The sequence below is a fragment of the Triturus cristatus genome, chromosome 6, assembly GCF_964204655.1.
Source record: "Triturus cristatus chromosome 6, aTriCri1.1, whole genome shotgun sequence".
In the NCBI taxonomy this organism is placed as follows: domain Eukaryota; kingdom Metazoa; phylum Chordata; class Amphibia; order Caudata; family Salamandridae; genus Triturus; species Triturus cristatus.
The window spans coordinates 1,762,866,473-1,762,885,707 of NC_140589.1; the positions used below are offsets into that span (position 1 = coordinate 1,762,866,473).

General features: G+C 43.9%; 1 protein-coding gene across 3 annotated transcripts in view; it reads right to left on the reverse strand.

Moving 5' to 3' along the window:
• The window catches only part of COQ8A (coenzyme Q8A), a 330,849-nt gene that overhangs the window by 165,996 nt on the left and 145,618 nt on the right, over window positions 1-19,235 (reverse strand). The window lies entirely within an intron of this gene.

The following is a 19,235-nucleotide window of genomic DNA, read 5'->3' on the forward strand; positions in this document are numbered from 1 at the left end:
TAACTGCAATCATTTTAAAAATTAATGGATTAGGCCATTTCAGCTGTGTTTAAAAGAAAACACAGCCTGGCTGATAACACAGTGTGTCCCTGAGAAAGTAATTTTAGCAAACCGTATCCCTGTTCGCAAACGCAGTAACATCTCTGCATCCACATGACCTGTAGAAAAAATATTTGTAACAGTGACAGACAAGCATGTGCATTTCAAATGGGGTATGTTTGAAAACAAAAGGAGAAACCTGTACCCAAAGATAGGCTTTTGAAATCTCGGAAAGAATATCAGCGTAAACTGCAGCCTGTTTTTATATACAGAGGAAAGAAACAGTTACAAACTGACAACAAGCATTTGCAATGCAATAGGTCTCGCATTTGAGAGAGTTTGAGCTATTGGCATTGTAAATGACAATGCCTTTTATTTGTGTGTTGTTTTTAAAACAGATAAATAAAAGTCATTGTCATTTACAATGCCAATAGCTTAAACTTTCGCAATAGCAAGACCTATTGCTTTGCAAATAAGTTATGATTTTTTTTTTTAAAACCGTTAAGAGAGCGTGTCCTGCCTGAAACAGAAGGCAGGACAAAGCTATTTGAGAATACAGAGCATGGAGGAGGTAATTAAAGCCTAAGGAGTAACAACACACGTAACTGGGGGTGTCCTCATGGAAGGTTACAAAATGAGACAAGGTGGTACTAAGGAGGAACTACTAGCCTATTGACCAATGAAAAGCCTCAGTTTACAGTGGACAATGACACAAGCCAATGAAAAATATGGTCGGAGAATCAAGTCCATACCTGAACACAGCATGCCTCGCAGAGCAGCTCATGAGCTGCCCAGGATCGACCTAAAAATGGGGATATTCTCACTGAAAAAAGCTTTAGGCTGCATGTTAAACAAGGACATATTCTTTGGCTGAAACAAAGTCTGAAAACTCTCAGCCCGAAAGGTAGCATCAGTGAAGCTGCAAATAGAAAATGCAATTTGTATAGCATGAACAATTTTAAAAAGGTCTCCTACAAAGTCAAACCAGGGGACTGGTGGTTCAGATACAAGGATATTTTCAGGTTGAATACTATTTTAGAATTATCACTGGTGGAAAATGGGCTTACAAAAATGAATACATAGCGAAAAGCATATTTCATAAAAGAAACCATGTTGATGCATTTAGTCAGCCAGCAGTAGAAGGACCAAAAAAAACTTTCAAAGTTGTGATAGGTTGAAGGATGTGATGGTGGCGAGGGATAAGAAAACCTGAAAATATGCTATCCGGGAAGTAAACTACAGGACATACATTTGGCAACACTCCTGAATATGTAGATATATAAGGCATGACCGAGAGAGGTCTCTGCCCAGCCAGAAGCCTCACACAAATTAAACATGATCAGAGAACCTGCAAACAAGGCATTGTTTAGGCGCCATCACACAAGAGACCAAGAAGGAATTCTTCACCTGGAAGCGTCATGCTGCTTTCGAGAAGGTGGGCAGGTAGACACTTTCATGACAAGCTAGCACTGTCATGATCCAGTGTTTCTGGAAGGCAGTATGAGACTCGGACTAGCACTGGGTTACACAGAGAAAGAAGGAGGAACCTTTGCACCTAGGTAGAAGCAAGGAGCAACCACAGGGTTTGCGAAGACTTGGAAAATTACTGAACAAAACAGAAGTACAGAGTCAATATCATGTAAAGAAAGATGTGCATGCCTTGACAAAAGTAAAACAAATATACAACAAGCTTATTTAGTGGACTATGAACATTACCAAGCACGTAGAGGTCAGTTACTCTTTTTTTGGAAAAGTGGTTTTATCACTTAAAGAGAAGAGACTTAGCATTAAAAGAATGAAACAGCTTAAGTCACTAGCTATTGGCAATTCGAGGAGAGATGGGAGGACAGTAATTCCGCTAATAAAAGGAAATTCACCCTTCAGGAAAATGGACATTCAGACTCTTCCAGAAGACTGCGCCTACTAAGATAAACCTTTGACTCACAATTAGAGAGTCCCTCTCTGTATTTTGGTCCTGTCCACTCACTGTCAATACTGCCTGCATGAGTTCAAGGCTATAAATACACGTCTAGATATTACTGCGTGTCCAATTGCTATGGTAGATTTCCGCACAAAACTCTGAGTCGACAGAGCAAGGGCAAACGTTAACTCTGAACTATTTTTAGTCTGGCAGCTTGGCAGCCACGGAGTAGCTGGTCATTCACTCACATCACAGCAGTAATGGCTGCATGCTTCTTTAAAACCGTGCCCAGCAGATATATTTAGATTCCTTTAGTATCAACAACCTTTCCTCGTATAATAAAAAAAAAATCTATTTTGCCCACAAAATTACACCCCAGACAACAGGCATACCACATAAAATGTAATCCACTCACTAAAAAGATTAAGGAGAAATTCGAAATAAACTTAGTTTAAGTTCTCCATTACATGAACTTCAACTTCCAAAAAAACAAAAACCGTACACCCTACAGTAAAATCATAAAAATGAAACCCTACATGTTGGCAGGCCAACGAGTTTTAGTCCAGCTTCAACTACCGGCCCCCTCTGAACAGTGCAAAACCAACACCAAACCTGTTTCGGGTTATTTGGGATTTGTCAGAACAGGAAGACTAGTGTCCTCTGGCACATAGAGTAAGGAACCTACATCTGGACAGGTTTGTCGTAGTGAGGAAAACAAACAAGTGAAGGGTGAATTGTTTGAATTAGTATTAGTCATTGGTAGGTTCTCTGGCGCATAATCCAATCCATTTATTTTGTCCACCATACACCTAAGACTGAAACCAACCAAATGAAAACCAGCCTTGGTCCTGCTCCAAAAGGAACAATCCAGCCTGAAAGGTATTATTAATATCTGTGAGGAACAGAGAGAAAACTGATGCAGGTTATGTGATTTTGTAGAGCGTGGCTAACCAACCGTGAGGGTATCCAGATGCATCATTTTTCCAGGTCAAGCACAAGGCCAGACTGGAGTTCCAGTTGAACCCTTAGAAGCAGAGAGTTTGAAAAGCAGTGAGGCTACACCCTTTTCTTAAAGCACAGGCAAAGGCCCTAAACCAAGAATGCTACAGGAAACTGCCAGGCCCATGACCCGGAAATTTAAGACCATTGAACCACATACCAAATGTACAAACAGTTAAAACCATAAGTACATTAGGGAAAAAAGGCACAGATAAACCTGTATCTATAACGGAGTACATTTCTCAAAGCAGATTCAGGATAAAAACTCAGTTGTTAAGGAATATTTGCTGAGAGGGAGCAGGAAACACTAGAGTAATAGGTTAGAGTGCCTCCACTGTATGAACTAGCAGACTGGTCAGAAAAAGGGTACAATGATAAGTATTCAGAGAACATGCCAAGCTAGAACCACAGAGAATATAAAACAAAAAGGGAAGCAGCACAGCAAACTCACGGAATAAACAGCATCAAGTAAGAATCAGATAGCGATGAACAATGGATTGTTTACATTGTAAAATATGAATAAAAATACGACAAAATTGAAGTACAAAATACAAATGAATCCAAAGCAGACGAGAAGTATAGAAGGTAACCACTAACAAGGATGAGACCAGTAATGCTTCAGGTGAAACCGCCGGGGCTCTTTAGTCCAGAAAACCTCTGATCAAGGTGAACATGGAAATCATACTGGCATAGACTGTACAGAAAGTCTGCCTTTTCTGCAAAGTCATCCCCATATTTTTCACCTTTTGCTGGACCCTGTATTTGACCTGGCTTTAGAACTGTGTGCACTTTAACCTTGCTAACCAGTGCTAAAGTCCCTGCGCTTCCCCTATTGAATATGGACGAAGTGGAACATTCCCAACGGATATATTTAACTTATACGCAAGTTTCTAGTATATAGTACAAAATGTACCCATGGCCAGCAATTTAAAAGTCACTAGTGGGCTGCAGCACCTATGATGCCATCCACTACAGTGACAGTATAAAACATGGCTTAAGGACTATTAGTGTACCCTGTGTGTATCAGTGTAAAAACTGCAATTCGAACTGTCAAAATAAATTCTCTTCACAGGTCATACTTCCTTTTTAAATAATAGTAAGTCACCCTTATGTAGGCATTATTGCATACAAAGCAGGGTGCTTTGTATTTAAAAGCAGGACCTGCTGAAATGTAATGTTAATGTGTCCTTACAGTGACTAGCACCCAAAATCTATTTTCACTTTTGGAAGGTTGATAAGTCCATAGAGAAAACCAGAGTACAGATTAAAATCATAAAACTGCATCTTGGGAATGGGACTAGCTACACAAATAGGGGGGCAGGGAGATTAAGTCAGTTGTGTGCGGTGGGCATGGTGAAAGCAAGTTGTATGCAGTGGTGGTCGGTAAAGAGGAGTTTGGCGGTGTGGCTGTAGGTGATCTTCCTGCTGGCGGAGACAACGGGGTCGAGGGCATTTCCGGCTGAGTGGGTTGGTGCGGTCACTAGCTGCTTGTGTCCAATGTTGGCAAGGTTCTCTAGTTAGGGAGGTGGTGTCCTGGTCACTTGGGTTGCCCAGGTGGCAGTTGAGGTCTCAGAGTAGTATGTATTTGGTGGATGCAAGAGCCTGGGGTGCGATCAAGTCTACAATGGCATTGGTGAAGGGCGGGCAGGGGACCTGCAGACGAGGGTGCTGCGGAGGGAGGTTTTGGACTGGATCTGGAAGTGGAGGTGTTCCATGGTTGTCGTTGAGTCGTTTGGGTGTGTAGTTAGTCGGAGTGTGCTATGTGGACGATGACGCTGCCTCCTCCTGGTCGGTCGGTGCGGTCCTTGCGGGTGATTTTGTAGTGATCTGGGATGGCGATGTCCGGTCCAGAACTTGGGTTGGCCGTGGAGAAGTGGCAGCGTCAAGGAGGTCCCACATTTCTGTGGCGTGCTTGTGGAGGTAATCGCACATTGCGGAGGATGCAGTTGAGCGGTCAGGTGCCCTGTTGGTCGGATGGGGGGGGGCGAGAGGAGCTGGCGTGTTGGCTTGGGTGAAGGTGTAGTTGCAGTTCTGGCAGGCAAAGGGTCCATGGGTCAACTTCGGCGAAGCTAGGTGGCAGGTGGTGTGGTGTCTTGAGTTAAGGACAAGGAGGGCGCTTGCGTCATAGCAGTGGAAGATCTGAGAACCCGGGTCCCTAGCGCTGGGTGCGGTCCAGGCACGGATGGGCTTACCTTTAATGCGGCAGAAGGGCGGCCGCACAACTGCCGACATTAAGTAGTGCTGCTGGGAATGTGGGTGTGGGGGGCCGGACAGCTGGAAGGCAGGAAAATGCGGCCAGGGTCACTGGAGGGAGGCGGGGCATCGCAGCAGCAGGGGCGAAGAAGGATCAGAACAGGAGAAAAAAGCAAAAAGTCTGGGGAAAAGAAAAGGAAAATAAAAAAATAGAGAGACAGAAGGGCAGAAACATTTTCCCTATTGGTTAGGGCATACCCATGAGTCATTCTCATCCACTAACTCATGCCAAGCATAAACGTGGCAACCTCCAGGAACCCACTCCTGGACCTGAGGAAGTACAGAAGACGACTCGACCTGCTGTCTGTGGCCGGAGAGGAACCCTCAAGGCCTGGAGACCCGCTCTCTTAGGACAAAGAAGTGGACTCAGGCAGTTGTAAGGCTGAGCTGTTCAAGCTACAAGGGATACAACTAGCTACAAAAGGCCTTTCCTGCAACTACCATGCTGACCAGTGGCAAATGGAACCTGCTGCTGACCTCTGCCTGACACCTTGTGAGCCTCTAAAGTGCCTCCCCCTGATGTCCTAGCGGGCTTTATAAGTGTACTCCTCCAGTGGATTGAAACTCAAAGGACTAAAGTTAGAAGGTACAATCTTTGATCAGGACAAACCTGGTTGGGGTATGCGACCCGCGCCACAACGTGGTCGGCCTCAAATTAAGCCTAGATCCTAGTCTACCATGACCATTAACTACCACTTTGTGCATATCGGGGCAATTCCTACCTAAAACTTCACATTTTACTCTATTTCTCTCCTTCGGTTTGGGATATTTATGGTTTTGCATTTGAACGTCATTATGGTTTTTGTAGGAAATTGGGTTACTGCTGGGGGCATTAAACCCTACTAAAGCAGCAACCACAATTCCAGTCAGGATGAAACACAAGGAAACCCCACAATAACCTGTGCTTAACGCTCTGCACAAAAGTAGTACGGCGTAACTTTGAGGCAATGTGTAAAGAAATTTTGCAGCACTTCAAACCGTAATAAAATAAAAACACAACAAAAGAAAAATCCAACACCAATTTTGAAAAATAGAGTAAAATGTATTATATCATTTGAGACCAAAACAACAAGAATTCAATCAGTAGAACCTAAAATATACAATTTCAAAGATTTAAGTGATAATAGCACAAACTTCCAACTGATGTTATTTGGTCGCTCTCGACCCGGATTAGTCACATGTTCAGGCCAACCGAGATGGATCGCGGGCAGGAACCCAGTTAGGCCCGCTAAACAAAACAAAGTAACTTAAACCCCGGTTTGCAGAGAGTTGCAAGAGCCCGTGTTGAGGATGCGACATTCACCTGCAGTTATAAAGAAGCTACGGGGTTGCGAAACGAGGTCCAACATCGGGGATGAGTGACGATGTGGTGGTTCAGCCCACAGGATTACAGCTGGGCTGGCAGATCACCTTCAGGATCACTTACAAAGGTCCAAGACTGGGGGGTAGGACTCGGGACAGACAGAATCCAGGTGCTGGGTTCAAGGTGGTTGGAGCCTTTTCGGTCACTGAGGCTCTGATCAGGAGGCCAGCCAACTAGCCTTTTCAGCCACTCCGGTGGTCCTGGGTTCAAGATGCAGGACCACTCCTTTTCACTAAGGCAGCAGAACAGAAATCCTTCTTGCAGAGCTGTCCTATGAGTCTTCCACACATCCAGAGGTGTACTGAAGAGTTGGGTCGGAGAGTGCATTATTCATACCTGGTGCCCACTTTGGGGGTGAAAGCCTCCAGAAGCTCCTCCTACTTCAAAGGGGCTTGGAATTTCCTGCCTTCCTTCCCTGGCCACCAGGGGTCACAAAAGACTAGATCCATTCCCTTTGTAAGTACAAGTGTTGTAGGTGACAGTTCCACCCCCTCATCAAGTCAGAGACAGCCCATTCTTACAACACCGAGACCCCCTTTCTTCCACTTTCTCGGAGCAATACACAAAGATGAACTGCCTGCTACACGGATCCTTGTTACACAGGGAACAGACTGCTGGCACTAAATAGTCAAGGCAGGAAAATGCCAACTTTCTACAAGTGCCATTTCGAGAATTGTGACTCAAAAGTCAACTTTACAATTAAAAAGGGTTCTAAATTACAATTCTTTAGACATCAAACAACTTTTAATTGGGAGCAAGTAGTAATGGTATTTATTAAATGTAAAAAGTTAGCCCACTGTTATTCTAAGGGATTAGAATGCCTCACAGTAGTGAAAAATAAATTTGAGAATTTTTCACTACCATGACATGTAGAACTAAAAATTAAATGTCAAATTTTTCTTAATACACTGCACCCTGCGCCACGAGCTGCTTAGGTCCATCCTTAGGGGTGAATTATATGCATTAAAAAGGAGGATGCGGGCCTGGCAAAAAGTTTATCTTGCCAGGGCGAAATGGCAGTTTAAAATGGCACACAGAGGCTGCAATGGGACGGGTATGCCCTGAAGCAGGTCCCGTGCTCTCCATGCCAGTGGAGTCAAGCTATCCCGGCTGATGAGGGGTGAAACCCCAAAACCGGTCCTAGGATGCTTGTTTTCAGTCCAGGGAGGACCTGGCCTGGCAGTTCGGGCTGGACTGTTCCCATGGGCGTATGGTCAAGACTGATTTGCATATGGCTTGGTTAAAACTGGAATGGCACGGGGAGCAAAAAAACAACAGATTTAGTCCCAGATCTCTGTACCGGGATGAATGTATGACATTGTTCTGCAATCCGTCCATCAATTGTTCTTTTTAAAACTTTCTACAAGTGGCATTTTGAGAATTGTGATTCGATTTTACAATTAAGAAAGGGTTCTAAATTACAATTCTTTAGACAAAACTTTTAATTGGGAGCAAGTAGTAATGTTATTTATTAAATGTAAAAAGTTAACCCAATATTATTCAATGGGATTAGTAGGCCTCACAGTAGTGAAAGATACATTTGAGAGTTTTTCGCTACCATGACAAGTAAAACTAAAAATTAAATGTCAAACTTTTAAATACATTACACCCTGCCCTATGAGCTGCTTTGAGGCCATTCTTCGAGGTGAATTATATGCATTAACAAGCATTGGCATAGCCAATAGATGTCACTTTTGGGACCTTATAAGTATTTAGTTATGCAGCACAATATCCTTGGTGCAACAACATGAACTGTTGCATGGTTAAACACTTATAAGGTCCCAAGGGCGAGACCTATTGGCTATGCGGCGTGCTCACACTGCTCACTTCTCACTAGTGGATAAGTTACGGCATGAAATCATGCAAGGTGAGCGTTGTAGGTGAAGGGAAATCCTTTAAAGAGTTATTTTCTCTCTGGATTTCCGTTCTCTTTTTGAAACTCGGGAGCAACAACACAGTCCTGGCGTCACCAGGGTTCTAAGTGGAAGTTTTTTCAATATTACATACAACAAGCCATAGTTGCTTCTTATTTATCTAATGCAACTAACAATCATTGACAAAGTCAATAGTCCTGACTTGTAGGTATGATCTTACTTGTATGATATATCTAGATGCAATGACAAACAACAAAATACAAGTCGGGCGGCACACTATGCTAAGCACAGGTTTTTTAGTTTAAGTGGTTAAGCCACGCCCTTAATTACATTGACCACGCCCCTTTGAGACACCCTCTAGTTTTTTCATCCCACTTAAAGCCCCGAGTACGCGCTATATAAAAACGCATAAATAAATACTACCCATGCGTGCTACATGCCTGGAAAGCGCTTCAGAGATTTCTCAAGGGTTCTAAACGCTTTACCGTGCCACATGCCTGGCCACATGGGTGTCAATGCTGCCCTAGCAGATATCACCATAAATGCAAGTTGGAGACCGAGCAGAGATGCTCTTGTAATTTAATTTTCTGGACAGGGAAATGTATCTTTTCAGTAGTAATTTGTTTTAAATTGCCGTTCACTTCGTAATACCAACTATTAGACACTCATGACCTTAATAAGGCCATCAGGGTAGTCGCAAGGCTTTTCACTCTGCACGCAAGCCTTAGTCGCTACTTTATTCTGGTGGCCAAACATAGTCTTTTCTTTCGTGTTTAAACATTGGTTGAACGAGAACACTGGAAGTGACGTCGACGACCAGCCGCTATCCGGTATGTGCCACTTGTCACATCAGGAAGACCTCCGCTAGGCGTGTTAATAGATTACATATATGTGTTTTCGTTGTCAGTAGGGGAAGTCTAAACTTCTGCCTTTTACGAGAAAGCAAGGACAATTGAAAGGGGGGAATAATATGCGGCGAGGGGACAGCACAGCTGGGTGAGGGCAACAGAGGAAAAGCAGAAAGGGGAAATGGTGGTCAGGAAATATATCAGCGACATTGATGAAGGTAGTAGAAGAATGGGAGGAGAAAAGCGCGCGCTGAAGCGGACGAGGAGGGAGTGGGTAGGGGAGGGTATTCACGCGCGCGATCAAGAAGCCAAATGCCAGCTGTGCATGTCGCACGCGCTCTTGTGCGCGTAATAGCAAGCTGGTGGCCGGCAATGTAGCACTTTTAAAAGCAGCTACTAAATGTTTCGCCAGCGCATGCGCTGGCTCAGGCGAGACCTAAAAAGGAGGACGAAGGCCTGTCAAAAGGTTTATTTTGCCAGGGCGAAATGGCAGTTTAAAACTGCATACAGGGGCTGCAATTGCAGGCCTGTGAAATATTTCAAAGGGTTACTTAGATGGGTGGCACAATCAGTGCTGCAGGCCGACCAATAGCATCTCATTTACAGGCCCATGGTACAAGGTGAACCACTTTACAAGGCACTTAGTAAATTAAATGGGCCATTTGGGTGTAAGCCAATTTCACATGGTTTAAAGGAGAGAGCACAAGCATTTGATCAGAAGTTAGCAGTGGTAACGTGTCCAGTGGCCTAAAAGCCAACAAAAACACGAATGAAAAGGCAAATAATTTGGGGAAGACCCTCCAGAAAGGGCCAAGCCTAACAGTTTTGTACTGCATAAATACTTTACACAATTCCCCAAGTTAAACCGGTCTCTTCAGTGCCATAGCTGCCAGGGGGTTGAGTTCAGTTTATTGTAGTGACTTCGAGTGTTCACCCTGACAAATGTAGCGATTATTCCTAGAGGTGAGCAGTCACCCAATCTAAATAATAAATAATCCAGTTTCTTACAAAGAGCATGATCTTTAATGAATGCCTTAGTTTTAGATCCTCTAATGTTGCTTTACTCTAAGAAATTATTTTCTTTTACCTATGACGTATCCAGAACGACTCAGTCCATTTCTTACAAATCCCAGCGACTGCTGTTTCAGGCATTCTGCTTTCAGTATTAGTGAAAGGACTTCAAAAACTGCATGCATGTAACCTCATGACTGGCGTCTACCACCATCCAGTATTTGAGGCAAGGGCAAACATTTTTGATGACAGCAGAGCCTACACTCACATGAAACACACATGCCCATTAAAATCTAGCCCATAAGTCCAAGTATAAAAAAAAACACACCTCCAAACGCCTGTACAGACCAGTGAATTTAGCAATGTTATTCAAGCCAGTGAAATCATTCGAAATTACAAATTGTGGATGATTTTCAAAACTAGTAAGGAGGGGCCCATGTTATGCACAAGGAGGAATCTTGCTAAGCTAACCCAAGTGGTCGCAATTTTATGTTTCAGTATCGAAAGGTGTATGTGTTTTTTTGTTTCAGAAATACAACCGACATACAGCACCGAACAACAAATTTGCAGGTGGATTTTATCAGTGCATTAAAATACAACAATGAGCAAATACACAGGCTCTTAAAGTGCTGTAGTTACACCACAGGACGTTTGCCACCGCTTCAAATGTCACTCACTGGCGAGATTGTAGTAAGAATATCACCCAAAGACACAGTACACTGGCAGTGCAGCTTTTTGCTCATATGTTGTCCAAAGTTGAGAAAGTTAACCACTAGTAATTGGCAGCCACCTTGCCGGCACGATGAAACCACTTAAGCCCAAAAGCCTTTGGATAAAAGAATGTATTGTAACCTGTTCCTGGACCCACATTCTTAATCCAAATAACTGACTTGCATAGCCACCACTCAAATCACTTTCATATTTCACTAGACTAATTCAGCACTAATCCTTTATGGGTTCCGGAGTAGCGTGCTACTCCCCAAAATGCGCTTGGACGCCTCGTCTGGGGTAGTAAGCGCTATATAAATGCAATTACAATGCAGTACATGCAGACATGCTCAGTACTTCGCTGTTCTCAGGCAGGTTCAGAATGGAGGAAACTACAGCAGGTATTTAATGCCTTTATTACAAGCATACGTACTCACGGATTCCGATGAAGGGCAACCCAAGGAATGCAGCTGTCACCAGGCCTTGAAGTTAACACAAGCAGCCTTGCCATTTTACAATACAGAAGGAGAGGTAAACCAGGGTCACTTTTCGCTTTTCCAATCCTTCAAGGATCAGTCAATGCCAAACCTGTACTCGCGGTTAAACTTTAGTGTACTGATCTTTGACACAAGGACAAAGATTCATTGTGTGAAAGAAATGGCCCTGCTGAAAAAGGCAGGGCTCGCCTGACTCCCTGGCACAGATTAACACTGTGTACTTAGCGTGAATGCACTGTTACAGTGACACAGGCCGAACAGAAGGTGAAAAACATTTACACACAAAGCTAGTGTTAGCATTGCCAGAAAGAGAGGTGGGGCCAGAACCAACAATAAAAAAAATATAGGCGTGCAGCCTTATCCACTGAGCAAACAAATTACAGAGCACAATAATGAAAACAAAGCAGCAAGGTTACAGCAGGCAGTTCACTATAGAAAATCCCCCAAAATGCGGTTTCGATAGAAGCACATTCTGTGCAAATGGGACTTTATACCTTCGATTTTGTTTTTGCAAGGAATGTTCTGAACTGCTGCGTCAACTACCTTTTATCCTCGATTTTATCACTGGTGTTTTACCCATTTTGCTAACACGTGGCATTTGCTTCCCAAAAGCACCTCCCGGCCCCTGACAGCAGAAATTGGCATTCTTAGGCATGCACACAAACTTCACCCAAAGCAGGCAGGCCAGGAATGAGGCTGGGACATAAAGGAGAAAACACACACAACTTTTGATGAGATCAGTTTGCGCAATCTGCACAGGTTGTACTCCTTCAACGTTAAAGATAACCGAGCAGGTCACAGCTGCCAAGTTCCACAGGTCCATGCGTGATGTGCTACTCCAGTCCAGATTTTTTCCCTTTGAATTATCGAATTTGTAGTTCTGTTTTCTAATGAAACAAACAAGACTACAAGTCCCAGAATTCGAAGAAAAAAACCTTGACAGGGGCCGAGCATCATGAATGGCCCTTAAAAAATTGGTAGGGCTGCCCGGTATCTGCATGCAATATGAAGAAGTTTCGACTGCAGCATAGGGTCACTAAAAGGGCATTCCAAGAGACTGCATGGGATATGCCTACTGCGAATTACGCGCAATGTACAGCTGCCTTTAACCTTTGATTTCTTTACTCCTATAACTAATTCCTGCAATTCTCACACGTTGCGGTGCAATTATAGTATCAGGTCTGATAGACCAGGGTAATTGCAGATTCATCGCCCTTTTAACTCCACCATGCAAAATAAAAGATCTCGAAGCGTTCTTCAGCAATTGCTCCTGCATGCAGATAGGTGGCGCCACAACAGTCTGTGGCAGCTTCATCTCGCCTCGAAGTGATGGTGCAGAGCTCTAAAGAGGTACCACCCTTGCGCGCAAAGATCAGTTTTTCTTTGGTACGCTTTGACATGGATCAGGAGCTCCACTCCCTAACTCCGTCAGGGTATTACTGACCTCCAAAATTAGTTTTTGTTTCAGAAAACAGTGTGCTATGGACATCACCCCTGAAGACTACAGGTGTCAAGCTGTGCTAGAACTGCAGTAAGTAGATGTCCATACGTCTGCCTTCTGTGTACTGGATCCAAGCATGATGCAACGTTGTGTGGCAAGTACTTCCCGATGCATCCGAAGGTCATCAAGGAGTGAGGCGAAGCTTTACGTCGCAGAACCTCAAAAGCGGACCAGGTCATGCTCCATGTGTCCATCCCCAGGTACATTGAAGGCGAGGTTCAAGAACAATTCCTGATGGAAACACAAGTCCAGATGGGAGGCCACTCTATCACTCTCACTCCAGAAAGAGATGCACAGTTGAGTCTCTAACGGTATGACTTCACGCAGATCATACAATTTCAACCCCAGTCTGCAGTTGTAGCCAATGGGCCCAGAATTTCCAAGGCAAATTGCAACTCCACAGAAAACAAGCATTTGCAATGCAATAGGTCTCACATTTATGCGAGTTTAAGCTATTGGCATTGTAAATGTCAATGCCTTTTATTTAGGTTTTAAAAACAAAAACAAAAGGCATAGTTATTTGCCATGTCAATAGCTCAAACTCACGTAAATGTGAGACCTATTGCATCGCAAATGCTTGGTTAACACTGTGCACGATATATGTTTCAATCACTCAATGTAATATTACTGTACATTTTTTCAAAAAATACTTGTCTCAGTCATGACCTAAGCAATAGAAAAGAGAAACAAAACAAAAGAAAAATAAAGAGGCTACAGTTTGAGGAAGGTCCCTCAACATATGCAAGAACTTTCTGCACTATAGTCGATCAGCGGGCATTTACTCTAATCTCAGCCATATAAACTTAATCTGCTAGTAATCTGATCCAGTCCTCGTGAGATTGCTCCTCACCAGTGTAGAGTGTGACCTATAAATAAGGTGAGTTCTACAGCAAAAAAGAGAAACCAATGTAAACATTTACCACAAGAATGCACCATTGTTCAACCTAGACAACTACAGTAGCCATACATTTCAATACTGAAAGACATAACATGGAACAATTGCGATCTCCAGTATAGGCACATGTCACTCAGAATCCTGAAATAAAAACACATAAGAGACTCCTACAAAGGGAATTATATTGGATACGGACAATTAACTCGGAACAATCAATGGGACTAAATGACAGATAGAAATGACCTCGTTCTTAGATGAAAGCTAACACTTGTGTTGGAAACACATCATTTTCGAATAATGATTAAGATTGACTGAGTGTTTAACGGACTGGTTTCCATTTTGGTTCGTCGCGGTTTGATTATTGTAAAATATTTGTATGGTTTTATATACAATCGAATGGTTACCTTAATGTTGATTTTGAATTAGGAGTCTAATTAAGTTTCTAAATACGGTCTCCCACCCTCATGTTTACTGAGCATTTTAGAACATGAGCCCCATTTTGCATCACTTGCGTTCTTGGACATGCCATACAGGTATGCAAGAGACCCGTTTACAAGGTACCACTTGATAATGGATACAAGGATCAGTGAAAGGGAGCCACGTCCGTGGACCTCTCAGCCATGATCCAGCTCTGCGTGGCCCAACGCAGTGGATGCCACTGTCCTGGGCAGCGAAGCTGTGGTGTGGCAATTTGATGATAAACACTGGCGTGAGCCCTGCTATGCCAGTATGATCTGGCTACTTCAGCCTCCACTGACACATTCCCTCACCCTGATATACATGCTTTTGCTTCCGTTTATAATTACAAACGGCATGTCTCCATTGGGCTGTGCGCTATGCAGAGGGGCCAAGCAAGAAGGAGGAGCAGCATTCTGAACACCTGTGTGACCCTCTGCCAGCCACTGGAGAACCTCCCACAGCCTCTATACTTCACTCCAGTGCTCAGACATGCCACTTTTGATTCCTGAACACATCTCCTCAGAAGCAAACTTTCAAAATGTTTAACTTGGTCCAAGTTCTGTCTGCTCTGGCCCCTGGGGAACTCCATGGTGCCCTTGCAGGACACGTATGTCCTTATGCGTGTCATGCATGTTGTTCTTTGGATTGGTTTTGGAGATAGAACACTTAGTTAGCCCTTCTGCATTTTGGGGTCACCATTGGGCTCATCAGTGCAACCTTCACCATCAATGGGCCCAGCATTGGGGTTTTCTCAGAGACAACCACGTCTTAGAGAAGGCAGATCAGAGCCTTCAATGGTGATAACCGGACGTGTTGCAGGCAGGCAGAGATAGATAGATTTTTTTTTTTTAATTATTATTATTTTTAAGGATTCCCTGCCAGGACCCTCTTAACTAATGCGCTCATTGATAGGGCTCTACATAAAACTAAAGTGCTTTTTTTATACCACATTAAGGTTTTTTTGCTTGCACATTTTCTCCAGTACTAAGTACTGGAAAAGCAGCATTCTCCACCAATTGTAAATGGGCCACCTTATTTCTTTCAAGTTTCTTTGCTGCTCTCACATCAATTAGTCTAAATATTAGACTGGGAAACAGAGTTGCAAATTCACATCACAGGGTTGAAGCCGCAGCAAGCATCAAAATATATGCATCTGCTTCCAACTCTAGCCCCAGCTCAGAGACATTTTAAGGCATGGGCAAAGTGGGCTCTGGCCTAGGGCCCCAGATTTCCGGGAGGCCCCGGATACAGCCAGCTCTGTTCTGTATAGTCTAGCCACGGCCTTCAATAATTCTCAAACAGATTGTTTTAAATACATTATCCTTTACTTAATTTTTCATGTGGGTTATGTGTGAGAGTCTATTACAGACATTTTGCAGAGAAACGTTGTGCTTAAGTTTCATGCAACATCCATAAAAAGTTTTTTAGATCAAAATAGGACCTCGTATATGAAAAATGGAGGAAGTCACGGAGATTATTTGCAGTAATAGTAGCGAGCTGCAGTTTGTATTAAAATATTGAAAAAACACATCACTATCCCTGAATATTAGAGATAAACTAAGGGTTTGGACGAGTATGCTTGTGCACTGTCAGTGGCCTGGCCAAAGAAGCCATGAAAGAGCTGAAATTAGTTCCTAAATTAAAAGCGGTTATGAACAGGAGCCTCCAAAATACATTTGCCCCCGGGCCCCCAACACCCTTAAAATGTCTCTGCCCCAGCTGTTCCTCCTCCTACTAGGCAATGAAGAATACTGGGACATCATCCACTGCACCCTTAAGGATGATTAAGGCCCCAACTGGTTAATAACAGTATTTCCCAGCAGCTCTGTTCTATAGGTCAGGATTCTATTTTCCTTCAAGATAGCATCCATCCTATTGTCAGTGGCCAAAAACATGCAGTAGTGTGCCCATGCCCCTTAGGTACAAGTCCTTTGCAGTCATGTCCAACGTGGTCGACCTCCAGTGGCGGATGGCGGGCAACGGGGGCGGCGGGGTGGGAGAACGGGATAAAAAAAATTAAAAACAAAACGCACCTTTTCACACCCGCTTTTCCTCAGCGTCGGTCCCAGAAGCACACATGCTCTCCTAAGCCAATCGGAACACTGCAATGTAGCGCTGTGATTGGCCCGAGCGCCGTGGTTCATGCTCAGACGGGGAGACGGAGCCTGTGCATGTTCCCCATCAGGCTGTGCATTACAGCCTGGTAGAGAACATGCAAAGTGTGTATTACTGTTTGGCTGGCCCAAGACAGCTGGCCAAACCACCATGCGCACTTTGAGTGTGCCACCACTACTCGCCCTGGGACCCCATTCCCAACCAGCTCTAAGCCAGCTCCATAGCAAAAAATAAAATGATATTAACGAGGTTATCATCATTTTATTTTTCATGCTCTGACAGCAGTGGGGCGAAGCTCCTCCGCATTAGCGGAGAAGCCGCCCCTATCGACCTCTTCTCCGATGTAGCTACTCTACTGCTGAACTAATTCAGAGTGAAAAGTAACCTTGAAATTAACTGGGTGTATCACCACCACTTCTTTTCCAACTATCAGAACTTACTTCAGGACCACCTTCTTGCAGGACTTCAGGGCGTGTTGGTTCCTAGCCTACCATAGTCCCTCTTCCTCGTCAGGTTATGCTGAGGATTTCTAGCTTTTTTCTTGTTGGCTGGAGTATGTACTGAAGGTAAGATCAAAGAGACCATAAGCTCTTCGGCCATCCACTGTGGTCAGCTACTTGGCCAGTTTACTCCCACCCTATTCATTAAACTTTAATGTTGGTCCCTTGACAGGATGTTATAACTAACTTTTCCTGTAATTATGCAAATAATACACTGATGTTCACATTTATTTTGCTAAAAACAAGTCTGCAAGATGCTTGTTGGCAACTGAGAGTTGGACGAATAACAAGAATTAGAAGCACAACCCACCCAAAAAAATAGATCAATAAAAAGGCCCCTCCAGAGCGACTGCCACCTAAGCCTCTGTGCATCTGCAGGTGAAGTCTTCAAAAGTACCCCAACCTTGACCCGCACCCAACCTCTCAGAATTCAGACGGGTGCTGGAAAGAATAAGCATACAACACCAGCCTTCAGGCATTACCCTTGCTAACCATAAGAGTGTTTTTTTAAAGTTATGTGACTTAAACATCGAGCACTATACAGGCCAAGTTTAGATCAAGCAGATCTATATCTAAACGACTCAGACCAGCAAAGAAAAGGTTGTTGATAGTGCCTGTATTACTGGGGAGAGAAAGCAGTAGAGCATGTCGTGTAAAGAGCCAGAATACTAAGCAAAAAGATAAAACTCTTTTTGCACAACTGGAAGTCAAACATGTAAAGGATCCCTTAAAGCACATTAGTTTCCAAGTCGTACTGGCATCCTGCCTAATCACCTGACAGCTTCTAGCGGTCAAGGGAAGAGTGAACACAGCGCTTTAGAAAAGCGCACATAACCTACCAAATGAAATGAAATCCTATATGCACGCCTGCATACTAAGCATACTGCACCAACGTCTGTAATAAGAAATGTATTGTATCAGGAAAGGACAAAAATGTCCACATATTTAACCAGAACCTCATCGCATCCTTCTGGATAAGCTACGAGAGATTGGTGTCAGAGGCATGGCATTTAAATGGATACAAAGTTTTCTGATCAACAGAACACAATGTGTCCAATTGGACTCCTTTGTGTCTCAGACCACGCGGGTGGATAAGGGTGTCCCGCAGGGATCCTTCTTAAGCCCCATCTTGATAATATATATGTGGCCCCGCTGGCCGTAATTATTAGAAGCTGCGGGTTCAAGACTATTTGGTACGCTGAGGACACGCAGGTGATAGTCCCCATAGAGTCAGATCCTGCAGTGACCAAAGCGAAGTTTAAAAACTGCATGTCAAATATAGCCATATGGATGAAGCTGAAATTTTCTTCAGCTTAATAACATCAAAACCGCGATACTGCTGTTTGGTAAAGCTGAGGAATTGTGGACTCCAGAATGGTGGCCATCAGAACTAGGGGAGGCTCCCTCACCCCCAAAAAATGGGCAAAGAATTTAGGCATCAGAATTGACAATAATCTCTCTATGGAGGAACATGTGAAGACGTTGTCAGGCACCTGCTTCGGAATAATGCGGATATTAAGAATGATGTTCCCTTGGATCCCTCTTATTGCAAGGAAAACTCATCCAGTCGCTCTTGGTTAGTAGACTGGATTATGGTAACACTCTACTAGTCGGAATCAGGGAAGACCTATTATCAAAATTACAGGTGGTTCAGAATACTGCAGCCCGCCTTACCCTCAATAAACCGGTAGGCACTCCATCACTACCTCTCCTACGTCAACTGCATTGGCTTACTATTCGAAAACGAGCAGTTTTCAAGCCTCTATGTACTGTTTTTAAGTCCCTTCAGTGGACCGGCCCTGCCTACCTTAAGAAACTTAAATTGTATCAACCCGTGCGTCAGTTGAGATCTAGCAATCACAACTTGCTCTGCACACGGAGAATCAGGAAAGCCAAAATGGGCAGACGTGCTTTTTAGGTCTCGCTTAGCTATTACGTTTACGCAATCGTTATGCGAGACTCTAGTAAGAGGGGCATTTCAAAGTGCTCCCAAAAGTGGATTGCATGGCGAGCACGCGCACAATCACGTGCATCGTGCCGCCATGCAATCCGTTTGGGGAAGCGCTTCAGCCCACTGGCGCGTGCACGTGTAGCCACAGCCTCGGCATCATACTTCAAAGGGTCCGCTCCCCTGCCTGGAACGCGCTCCCCCACATGCCGAGAGATTGTTTCCTCATGGTGATCTTACAATGACAAACCCCAAAACACTAGAAAATCGTGTTAATGGGTATTCTTGTTTCCATATTGTACTT